This window comes from Rutidosis leptorrhynchoides, chromosome 1 (genome assembly GCF_046630445.1).
Source record: "Rutidosis leptorrhynchoides isolate AG116_Rl617_1_P2 chromosome 1, CSIRO_AGI_Rlap_v1, whole genome shotgun sequence".
Taxonomy (NCBI): Eukaryota; Viridiplantae; Streptophyta; class Magnoliopsida; order Asterales; family Asteraceae; genus Rutidosis; species Rutidosis leptorrhynchoides.
Window position 1 is genome coordinate 656,649,283 of NC_092333.1, and position 13,350 is coordinate 656,662,632.

A 13,350-nucleotide genomic window follows, 5' to 3' on the forward strand; every position below is an offset into this window, starting at 1 on the left:
TGTACATTCTTCAAATCTGATTCAACAGTCATTTACTATTCTACTTACATCCACCGATATACGTATCCGTTCACCACAGAATAACCATTTTCATTCAATTTCATACTTGAATTTTGATCTATCAGAATCCAACAAGTGGCATAATGAAGAACACATTTGACGAAATAAAAATTTGATAGAAACAAATAAATTAACTACGAAAAATTTCGTTAAGAATTCACGCTAACAAAATCCTAGCTAACTGTTCCTAGCTAACTGTTAATTCATTATTGTACATTTAATTATCGCAATTTATTTATCGCAATTTACATTCTCGCAATTTTATTTATCGTCATTTAATTTTTGTTATTTACTTTACGCACTTTAATTATCGTCATTTAATTTCTGTTATTTATTTTACGCACTTTAATTATCGGGACACATATACAATGTTTTGACATATCATATCGACCCATCTATATATATATTTCGGAACAACCATAGGCACTCTATATGCAAATGTTGGGGTTAGCTATACAGGGTTGAGGTTGATTCCAAAATATATATATACTTTGAGTTGTGATCGAGTCTGAGACGTATACGGGTCACGATACATATTAATTGAATCGAATATCGAATATTATATATTAAACTATATATGAATTATTGGACTGATAACTGTGGATTATCAACTGAGGACTATCAACACTGGACAATTAAAATGAATTAAAATATTGATTATAACATAGGAAACTAAAAAATTCTTCAAGTTTGCCACTTGATTTCATCTTAAACCTCAGTTGTATCCTGACGATTACAATCTGCGTTCAAACCTTTCATGATTCTTGAAAACACCTCAATCCAGAGGATGAACCAACCGCACTTCATATACGGAAGATGTAACGACCCGCACTTTTTCGATCGTTCTATACTTATAAGATTGATATTTACATAAATTAAACATTACCAACTTGATAAGCAATCCAAATTGTCGAGATTTATATTTCCGAAAAGAATTTTACACAACGTTTGACCGTCTAGTTTGACCAATGATATCACGAACTATACAATATATGATAATTATACGTTTGTGTATATATATGTATATATACATATTTAACATGATTAATGAATGTTTTAATATCTCATTTTGTATTAATAACAACAAGTTATATGTGTATTTTGAAACTACTAACTTAAGTTTTCAAAACGATAACAATACGTAACGTTATTTGACTTAAATACTTAAGACTATAATGTTTATACATATATTGTATAAGTAATGTATTTAATCACTTTTAAGAACTTAAATACATAAAATCATATAAGTGTATTCCCAAAAGATAGCTATATTTGAATCCTCATTCCATTTTTCACAAAATTTCTATACGTATATTTAGAGTATTTGTACTCGTATCATACCTAGCTCCTATACGTATTTACTAATAGTAAATACACATCAAAATCACCACCTAACCAGCCATTATTCATGCCCTTAGAGCTAGGTAATTACTTTTGGATGATTACTTGACTAATTAACAAAATTACAAACTAAAAATCTTATCATGTATTACATGATACACATTTTTTTTAGGTTATAAGTATCACCATTTCTAGTTCATTTTCTAACCTCATTTTTAGTTAAACACACACTCTTTCACAACCCTTAAAACCCTTAATCAATTCAGCAAAGTTTCCAAGAAGATCTAGCTTCAAAAACCATACTAAAACACCATAAGAAAACCATACAAAAACACTTCAAGAAAACCCTCCAAGAACACCAACTTACTACCAATCTTTCATCCACTTCTATCACCCTTTTGATTCTAGCTTCTTACTTCTCTTTTACAGCAAACTTATCCAAGGAACTTGAGGTAGAATCTATGTTCATAACCTTATTCGATTCATATATATATAGCTATCTTATTTTGTGGTACAAAAGTTTAACAACAAGAACATAGTTTGAATGTTTTCAAACTTGTTTGCAAACTAAATAGATCCTTCTAACTTAACTTTTAAAATACTTCAAGACCTGTAATATAACTTATGTATATACTAATTTAACAAGGTAAAACTTGGTTTTTCAAAGTATAAGTATTTTTAGAAAAATGGTCATTAAATGATTTTGTTGTAACAAAAATGTTTAACTTCATATGTTTCACTAATGTTTCACTTATGCCGTATGATTTTGAATACAAACCAAGGTATTTACAGTTCATAGTCTTAAAGAAGAACTCGATCCAAGAAGATGGCAATTTGAATCAACGAAAACGGATTTGTAACGAAGAAACTATGACCGAAACAAAATTGGTTATCCTAGATCATTTCAACTACGGGATCAATTGGAAAAAAATGATATAAATCACATATTTCTAAGATAACATGATATTTTATATATATGTACTTATAATTCAATTTTATATGGTTCAGGATCACCCGTAAACAATACGAGAAGATTAATCATAAGATCCCATGTTTGTACGCAACACGTCATTTGACAACACCGGTACTTTATGTACGCAACACGTCATTTGACAACACCGGTACCATGGGTCAAGATTAATCTCGACCAATACATATACGATGGGGTTTTATTTATTTCGTTGGGGGTTTTGTTTATTGCGGGTATATTAAACATCTAAAAATGAACCATTAAAAATTGAATTACTAACATCGGAATGCTAACTACGGACTAAGGAAATATTCAAAATATTAAAAGTATAACAAGTATATATATATATAACGTTTGTTTTAAAATGAAAACATATTGATATATTATATATGGATAGGTTCGTGATATCAACCGGAAGACCGAGTCAAAATATATATATCATCAAGACAAGAGTGAGTATATAGTCCCACTTTTAAACTCTAAATATTTCGGGATGAGAATACATGTATTTTATGTTTTACGTTATGGACACAAGTAACTGAAAAATATGTTCTACGTTGAGTTGTACCACTGGCATACTTCCCTGTAGCTTGGTAACTAATATTTACAGCGGTATTGTAAACGCGAATCCTGTTGATAGATCTATCGGGCCTGACAACCCCAACCGGACTGGACGACCAGTATTCAACGGTTGCACAGTACTTCGTTTTGTGACTACACTTGGTACGGTGTAGTAAGATTTCATATTAAAGGGAATATGCGACGTGAAAATGTTAAGTATGGTTACCAAGTGCTCAACCACTTAGAATATTTTTATTGAAATGTTTATATACGAAATCTTGTGGTCTATATATATATATATTGCTGCGCACTAAACCTATATCTCACCAACTTTATGTTGACGTTTTTAAACATGTTTATTCTCAGGTGATAATTAAAGCTTCCGCTGCATTATGTTGAATCTAAGCAGGATCATGCGTACTCATATTTGTGTCAAAAATAAAACTGCATATCCGAGGACGTGTGTTGTAAAATATGCTAGAAATCGTGTTGTTATTATCATTTGTAAAGTTTGTAAGTCGAAGATTATCGTTAAACGATAATCATCTTTTTATTGTCTAAAGCTTGTAACAAAAATAATGGTTTGGTTTGTAATGTATAATATATGCAGTTTTCCTTTTTAAAAATGTCGCATATAGAGGTCAATACCTCGCAATGAAATCATACGTTATCTAACACGTTCTTATGGTTAAGGACGGGTTATGACATGTGGTATCAGAGCGTTGGTCTTAGCGAACCAGGTCTGCATTAGTGTGTCTAACCGAGAAGCCGTTAGGATACATTAGTAAGTCTGGACTTTGACCGGGTCTGATTTAAAAAAAAAAAACCATTGCTTATCACTGTTGGTTAAAATTTATATGTAAATATTATATAAGTACTAATGGGTTAGTTGTTGTGTGATAGATGTCGAGCTCAAAAATTGTTATCACAATCAACGACTCCGAATCAGAATCTTCAGATGGCGTTCCAGTCATTAACCTGTCCGATGACGAAAATGATATCCTTGGGGAAGACTCACAAATTCCGGATGAACCAACTATAAAGAACCCGGAAAGTGAACCCGAGGAGGAAAGTGAACCCGAGGAGGAAAGTGAACCCGAGGAGGAAAGTGAACCCGAGGAAGAAATACAGGAAATTACAAAAGACGAGTTCGAACTAGGAAAGAAACGAAAGGCTAATGAATTAGAAAATCCAAATCCCGAGTTTAATGAGAATGATGTGGCACCAATTCCACTCAACACTACCACCCCTATCCCCGCTATTCCTATTCGTTCTGTCCCGGCATCCAGTTCTTCAGTCCCACAGCCAAAATATAGGCAGACAGTTAGGATAAGCGTTAAGCAAATCTTTGTGTCTAAACGTCCTAGAAAATAGATCAAACGATGCGCAACTGTGTCAAACCATGGAACCGAATAATGTTTTGTATAATATTAATAGTGTGGTTTGCTTAATGTTCGATGTAAGATAAGCATATGTAAAATATTGAAGTATGAAATGCAATAATTTTCCATGGTTAAGTATTATTTAGATTGTAGTAATTGATTCTGTACTAAGCTATTAAGTATGAACATTAACGGGTAGGTACTACCCAAGATATAATTATAAAACGCTAATAAGAAGAAAAGGCTTTTATAATAATACCTAGTTCATATTATTAATAAGCTATAATGTACTATAAATACACACTACATCTATAATAATCCATGTGAATAATTATTTTCTTTCATTAGAAAATGGCGCGATTGAATCGAATGACGGAACAAGAACTCGAGGAACTCATCAACCAGCGAGTGAACGACAGAATGTTATGGGTTGAGGCTGCAAGAGCTGCTGCAGTTAATCCAAATCCTCGTGTAGGATGCTCCTACAAGACGTTTCAAGCTTGCAAGCCTTCATCATTCAGTGGAACGGAAGGACCTATCGGTTTAACCCGATGGATAGAAAAGATGGAGACGGTGTTCAAAATCAGCGGTTGTGATGAAAAAGACATGACCAAGTTTGCATCGTGCACTTTACAAGATAGTGCACTCACATGGTGGAAGAATTATGTGAAGGCGGTAGGAGGAGATGTAGCTTATGATACTCCATGGGAAGAATTCAAAGCAATGATAATCACCGAGTATTGTCCAAGGAATGAGGTTATTAAGTTAGAAGATGAGTTACGAAGTTTGAAGGTGGTTGGTACTGAAATCACCAACTACAACCAGCGATTCATGGAATTAGTTTTGCTATGTCCTGAATTGGTTCCAACCGAAGAACGGAAGATTGAAATGTACAAAGGTGGTTTGCCCAAAAAGGTCAAGGCAAATGTTACAGCATCGAAACCTAAGACAATTCATGAAGCTATAACCATGGCGAACGAGCTAATGGATCAGGTCATTTTGGACAAGAAAGCATTCAATACTGAGGTGAAGGTATTGGGAAACAAGAAAAAGTGGAATGGAAGTTATGATCGAGGTAACCAACAACAACCTTATAAGAAACAAGAAACCACAAAAGGTGCGAGTAGTGGTTCAGGTTTTGGTTATAAAGGACAAAGTCCTTTATGCAACCGTTGCCACAAACATCACTTTGGTTACTGTAGTGTGTTATGCACCAAGTGTAATCGACAAGGTCATCTTGCGGAAGATTGTAAGGCTCTCGTTACAAATGGCAACAAGACTCCTGCCACCAACGCAAATAGAACTGCTTTGGCTACCATTACTTGTTTTGGTTGTGGAAAACAAGGTCACTATAAGAGTCAGTGCCCGAATCAGAATGGCGGACCTGCACGTGGAAGAGCGTTTGTTATTAATGCTAGAGAGGCACGAGAAGACCCGGAGCTTGTTACGGGTACGTTTACCATTAATAACTTATCAGCATCTATTTTATTTGATACTGGCGCCGATAGAAGCTACGTGTGTATAAATTTTTACACTAAATTGAATTGTTCATCATTACCTTTAGATGCTAAGTACTTGATTGAGTTAGCTAATGGTAAACTAATTGAAGCCGATAAAATTTGTCGTGATTGTGAAATAAATTTAGCCGGAGAAACGTTTAAAATCGACTTAATACCCGTAGAATTGGGAGGTTTTGATGTAATAGTCGGCATGGACTGGATGTCCAAAATAGGAGCGGAAGTTGTTTGTGCTAAGAAGGCAATTCGTATTCCTGGTAAGGATAAAATACCGGTGATGATTTACGGAGAGAAGGGTGATTCAAAGCTAAAACTCATTAGCTGTTTGAAAGCCAAGAAGTGTTTAGAAAAGGGATGTTACGCTATTTTAGCACATGTTAATAAAATCGAAAAGAAAGAAAAGTGCATCAACGACGTGCCTGTGGCAAGAGATTTTCCTGAAGTTTTTCCGGAAGAATTGCCGGGATTACCTCCATTTAGATCGGTAGAATTTCAAATAGATTTAGTACCAGGAGCTGCACCAGTAGCTCGTGCGCCATATAGACTTGCACCGTCTGAATTAAAAGAACTTCAAAGTCAGTTAAAAGAATTATTGGACCGTGGATTCATACGACCAAGTACATCACCGTGGGGAGCTCCAATTTTGTTTGTCAAGAAGAAAGACGGATCTTTCCGAATGTGTATAGATTATCGTGAATTAAATAAGTTAACTATCAAGAATCGGTATCCACTACCGAGAATTGATGACTTATTTGATCAATTGCAAGGATCATGTGTTTATTCGAAAATCGACTTAAGATCGGGCTATCATCAACTACGCGTTAAAGAAGAGGACATTCCGAAAACTGCTTTTCGGACACGTTATGGTCATTACGAATTTTTGGTTATGCCGTTTGGATTGACGAATGCGCCAGCTGTATTCATGGACCTCATGAATCGAGTTTGTAGTCCGTATTTAGATAAGTTTGTTATCGTTTTCATTGATGATATTCTTATCTATTCCAAGAGTGAGCAAGAGCATGAAGAGCATTTAAGGTTGATACTGGAGTTGTTGAGAAAAGAACAACTGTATGCTAAATTTTCTAAGTGTGCTTTCTGGTTGAAAGAAGTACAATTTCTTGGTCACGTTGTTAATAGCGAAGGAATTCAGGTTGATCCAGCAAAAATTGAAGCCATTGAAAAATGGGAGACTCCTAAGACATCAATGCAGATACGCCAATTTTTGGGTTTAGCCGGTTATTATAGAAGGTTTATTCAAGATTTTTCCCGAATAGCTAAACCGTTGACAGCGTTAACGCAAAAAGGGAAGAAATACGAATGGACCTCGGAGCAGGAGAACGCATTTCAATTATTGAAGAAGAAGTTAACTACGGCGCCTATTTTATCGTTACCTGAAGGGAACGATGATTTTGAAATATATTGTGACGCTTCGCGACAAGGTTTTGGTTGTGTTCTTATGAAACGGAAGAAAGTTATTGCATTCGCATCCCGACAATTGAAGATTCACGAGCGAAATTATACGACGCATGATCTAGAATTGGGAGCAGTCGTGTTTGCATTGAAGATGTGGAGACACTACTTGTATGGGGTTAAATTCACTGTGTTTACTGATCATAAAAGCCTTCAACATATTTTTGATCAGAAACAATTGAACATGAGGCAACGTAGGTGGGTCGAGTTAATAAACGACTATGATTGTGAAATTCGTTATCATCCCGGGAAAGCGAATGTGGTGGCTGACGCACTAAGCAGAAAGGAACGAGAACCAATTCGAGTACGAGCGATGAACATAAAAATTCGCATGAATCTCAACTCACAAATCAAAGAAGTTCAACGAGAAGCACTTACTAAAGAAAATATAGGAAATGAAATAATGAAGAAGTATGCGAAGCAACTCGTTATGCGGGAAGATGGAATTCGATATTTTGCAAATCGTATTTGGGTACCGAAGTTGGGTGGATTAAGGAAATTGATATTGAACGAGGCACATAAGACAAGATATTCGATACATCCTAGAGTTGGAAAGATGTACCAAGATCTTAAGACGCATTATTGGTGGCCTAATTTGAAGACAGACGTTGCAACATATGTTGGGGAATGTTTAACTTGTTCCAAAGTCAAAGCAGAACATCAAAAGCCGTCAGGGTTACTTCAACAACCAGAAATCCCAGAATGGAAATGGGATGGTATTACCATGGATTTCATCACGAAGTTACCAAAGACTGCCTGGGGATACGACACCATTTGGGTGATTGTTGATCGTCTCACCAAGTCTGCACATTTCTTGCCTATAAAGGAAACAGATAGAATGGAGAAACTATTACGATTGTATATAAAGGAAGTTGTTTCAAGGCATGGAATACCTATTTCCATTATATCCGATCGTGATAGTAGATTTACCTCAAAGTTTTGGCAATCACTACAGGAGGCACTAGGAACTCGGTTGGATATGAGTACCGCATATCATCCACAAACCGATGGACAGAGTGAAAGAACGATTCAGACTCTCGAAGACATGCTCAGGGCATGTGTGATCGATTTTGGAAACGGATGGGATAAATACCTACCGTTAGCAGAATTCTCGTATAATAATAGTTATCATGCGAGCATTGGAGCTGCGCCATTCGAAGCATTGTACGGAAGGAAGTGTAGATCTCCTATCTGTTGGAATGAAGTAGGAGATCGACATTTAACTGGTCCCGAGATCATACATGAAACGACTGAGAAGATAGTGCAAATCAAGGAGAGATTGAAAACAGCCCGTAGTCGCCAAAAGAGCTACGCCGATGTTCGAAGGAAACCATTAGAGTTTCAGGTCGGGGACATGGTTATGCTAAAGGTGTCACCTTGGAAAGGTGTAATACGTTTCGGAAAAAGGGGTAAACTGAACCCAAGATACGTAGGCCCGTTTAAGATCATCGAACGCATTGGACCGGTAGCTTATCGACTCGAGTTACCGCAACAACTCGCTGGAGTACATAATACCTTTCACGTCTCAAACCTGAAGAAGTGTCTTGCAAAGGAAGACCTCACCATTCCTCTTGAAGAAATTCATGTCGACGAGAAACTACAATTCGTCGAAGAACCAATCGAAATCATGGACCGTGAAGTTAAACAGCTCAAACAGAGTAATATACCGATTGTTAAGGTTCGTTGGAATGCTAGAAGAGGTCCCGAGTTTACTTGGGAACGCGAGGATCAGATGAAACGAAAGTATCCGCACTTGTTTCTCGATAACGCAAAATAGGTACAATTTTAAAATTTCGGGACGAAATTTATTTAACGGGGAGGTAATGTAACGACCCGCACTTTTTCGATCGTTCTATACTTATAAGATTGATATTTACATAAATTAAACATTACCAACTTGATAAGCAATCCAAATTGTCGAGATTTATATTTCCGAAAAGAATTTTACACAACGTTTGACCGTCTAGTTTGACCAATGATATCACGAACTATACAATATATGATAATTATACGTTTGTGTATATATATGTATATATACATATTTAACATGATTAATGAATGTTTTAATATCTCATTTTGTATTAATAACAACAAGTTATATGTGTATTTTGAAACTACTAACTTAAGTTTTCAAAACGATAACAATACGTAACGTTATTTGACTTAAATACTTAAGACTATAATGTTTATACATATATTGTATAAGTAATGTATTTAATCACTTTTAAGAACTTAAATACATAAAATCATATAAGTGTATTCCCAAAAGATAGCTATATTTGAATCCTCATTCCATTTTTCACAAAATTTCTATACGTATATTTAGAGTATTTGTACTCGTATCATACCTAGCTCCTATACGTATTTACTAATAGTAAATACACATCAAAATCACCACCTAACCAGCCATTATTCATGCCCTTAGAGCTAGGTAATTACTTTTGGATGATTACTTGACTAATTAACAAAATTACAAACTAAAAATCTTATCATGTATTACATGATACACATTTTTTTTAGGTTATAAGTATCACCATTTCTAGTTCATTTTCTAACCTCATTTTTAGTTAAACACACACTCTTTCACAACCCTTAAAACCCTTAATCAATTCAGCAAAGTTTCCAAGAAGATCTAGCTTCAAAAACCATACTAAAACACCATAAGAAAACCATACAAAAACACTTCAAGAAAACCCTCCAAGAACACCAACTTACTACCAATCTTTCATCCACTTCTATCACCCTTTTGATTCTAGCTTCTTACTTCTCTTTTACAGCAAACTTATCCAAGGAACTTGAGGTAGAATCTATGTTCATAACCTTATTCGATTCATATATATATATAGCTATCTTATTTTGTGGTACAAAAGTTTAACAACAAGAACATAGTTTGAATGTTTTCAAACTTGTTTGCAAACTAAATAGATCCTTCTAACTTAACTTTTAAAATACTTCAAGACCTGTAATATAACTTATGTATATACTAATTTAACAAGGTAAAACTTGGTTTTTCAAAGTATAAGTATTTTTAGAAAAATGGTCATTAAATGATTTTGTTGTAACAAAAATGTTTAACTTCATATGTTTCACTAATGTTTCACTTATGCCGTATGATTTTGAATACAAACCAAGGTATTTACAGTTCATAGTCTTAAAGAAGAACTCGATCCAAGAAGATGGCAATTTGAATCAACGAAAACGGATTTGTAACGAAGAAACTATGACCGAAACAAAATTGGTTATCCTAGATCATTTCAACTACGGGATCAATTGGAAAAAAATGATATAAATCACATATTTCTAAGATAACATGATATTTTATATATATGTACTTATAATTCAATTTTATATGGTTCAGGATCACCCGTAAACAATACGAGAAGATTAATCATAAGATCCCATGTTTGTACGCAACACGTCATTTGACAACACCGGTACTTTATGTACGCAACACGTCATTTGACAACACCGGTACCATGGGTCAAGATTAATCTCGACCAATACATATACGATGGGGTTTTATTTATTTCGTTGGGGGTTTTGTTTATTGCGGGTATATTAAACATCTAAAAATGAACCATTAAAAATTGAATTACTAACATCGGAATGCTAACTACGGACTAAGGAAATATTCAAAATATTAAAAGTATAACAAGTATATATATATATAACGTTTGTTTTAAAATGAAAACATATTGATATATTATATATGGATAGGTTCGTGATATCAACCGGAAGACCGAGTCAAAATATATATATCATCAAGACAAGAGTGAGTATATAGTCCCACTTTTAAACTCTAAATATTTAGGGATGAGAATACATGTATTTTATGTTTTACGTTATGGACACAAGTAACTGAAAAATATGTTCTACGTTGAGTTGTACCACTGGCATACTTCCCTGTAGCTTGGTAACTAATATTTACAGCGGTATTGTAAACGCGAATCCTGTTGATAGATCTATCGGGCCTGACAACCCCAACCGGACTGGACGACCAGTATTCAACGGTTGCACAGTACTTCGTTTTGTGACTACACTTGGTACGGTGTAGTAAGATTTCATATTAAAGGGAATATGCGACGTGAAAATGTTAAGTATGGTTACCAAGTGCTCAACCACTTAGAATATTTTTATTGAAATGTTTATATACGAAATCTTGTGGTCTATATATATATATATTGCTGCGCACTAAACCTATATCTCACCAACTTTATGTTGACGTTTTTAAACATGTTTATTCTCAGGTGATAATTAAAGCTTCCGCTGCATTATGTTGAATCTAAGCAGGATCATGCGTACTCATATTTGTGTCAAAAATAAAACTGCATATCCGAGGACGTGTGTTGTAAAATATGCTAGAAATCGTGTTGTTATTATCATTTGTAAAGTTTGTAAGTCGAAGATTATCGTTAAACGATAATCATCTTTTTATTGTCTAAAGCTTGTAACAAAAATAATGGTTTGGTTTGTAATGTATAATATATGCAGTTTTCCTTTTTAAAAATGTCGCATATAGAGGTCAATACCTCGCAATGAAATCATACGTTATCTAACACGTTCTTATGGTTAAGGACGGGTTATGACAGAAGAAAAGATTGATGCATATAGTTATGCACCTGAAAACACTCGGAACCTAAGTAAATGTTAAACACGTATCTGTGTTAAATTATTTTGGCATTGTTATTACAAAAAAATAACTTTGCAATTCCTTTCAAAATTAGCCAATTTCGTCACAGCTCCAGCAAATCAACTTTGACTTTTCGTTCGAAACAACTTTACTATAACCTTGACATATATGCGTACTCATTTATTGTTACCAGAGAACCTTTTATATTCTACCATATTACCATCAGCGTTTAATCATCTAAAAATACAATTCTCTTGAAACCACCTCGGATTGATAACCGACTATCCAGATATGGCTGCATTAAATGCAAAGGAAACAGTAAAACTGTAGATGGCCCGAATGGCCAAGAGTTTGATGATAAAGAATGGAGTGTTGGGAACGCTCGATAGAAAATTTGGTACTGAAAAACGAATTGAGCTAACCATGAAGGAGACCAAGGACAAATACAAGGACCAAACCCTATATTCAAAGAATCCAGGTAATTCTGGATCCGATGAAATCTTTAGAGAATATCTTGCTCCGAAGTCATGTTAAAATCTTGCGGAAAATTTTTCCTTATCAACTTTTGAACTTAGAAATCCCAAAATATCATCATAAATATCTTCGATATTTCTGAAGATATTTTCATAAATATAATCGTCCAAAATTATATACCTCTTTGTAACGTCTGTATTCCAGTATATTGGAAACTTCTGTAAGATCTAAGTATAAAATTATGAATGAATTATGGAGAAGTGTTGGGAATTGAAGCATGGTTAGTATAATATAATGACGCTTGGCCAACGTGATTATATTACAGTAATGTATGCTGAGTTTCTAATGAAACGTGATGATGGTTCACAGTAGATCATACCTTCATCATGTGACATGTTACATAACTCTTACATTCTACTTAATCTCTGAACATATCAAGAAAATATATTCCTGATAGTTCAATCCTCAGTGATTCTGGTAATTTAACTAATCAAATCGTGCTGTTACCTCTCTTTCCTACTTATAATCTTAGTCATGTTCTTTCGAACTTCATACCTACAAACCGAGACGTCTTGATCACTTTACTTAAAGTCGAGACGAAAACAGAAGCATGAAGCTTAAAAATAAGAAGGAATTAGAGGAGTTGTAAAAATAATGGAACGGAAGAGATGAATTTATATCAAACATAACAATCGAGGCAGATCACCGTATTTAATTATAGAGATCTTAATTTCCTTATTCGCCAAAGAATCAGATCTTATAGATTTCATAGATTTTCTTTAAATCCCTTGAATTCCGGAATTCAACCAAGATGACGTCAAAAGTTAAGACGAACCTCATTTTCCTAAATTCAACCATGACTACGTCAAAAATTAAGGCGTATCTTTATTCAAATCTTTTGCGATAGTTTCTCTCATACGATCCAAGTAATTTAATTATTCTATT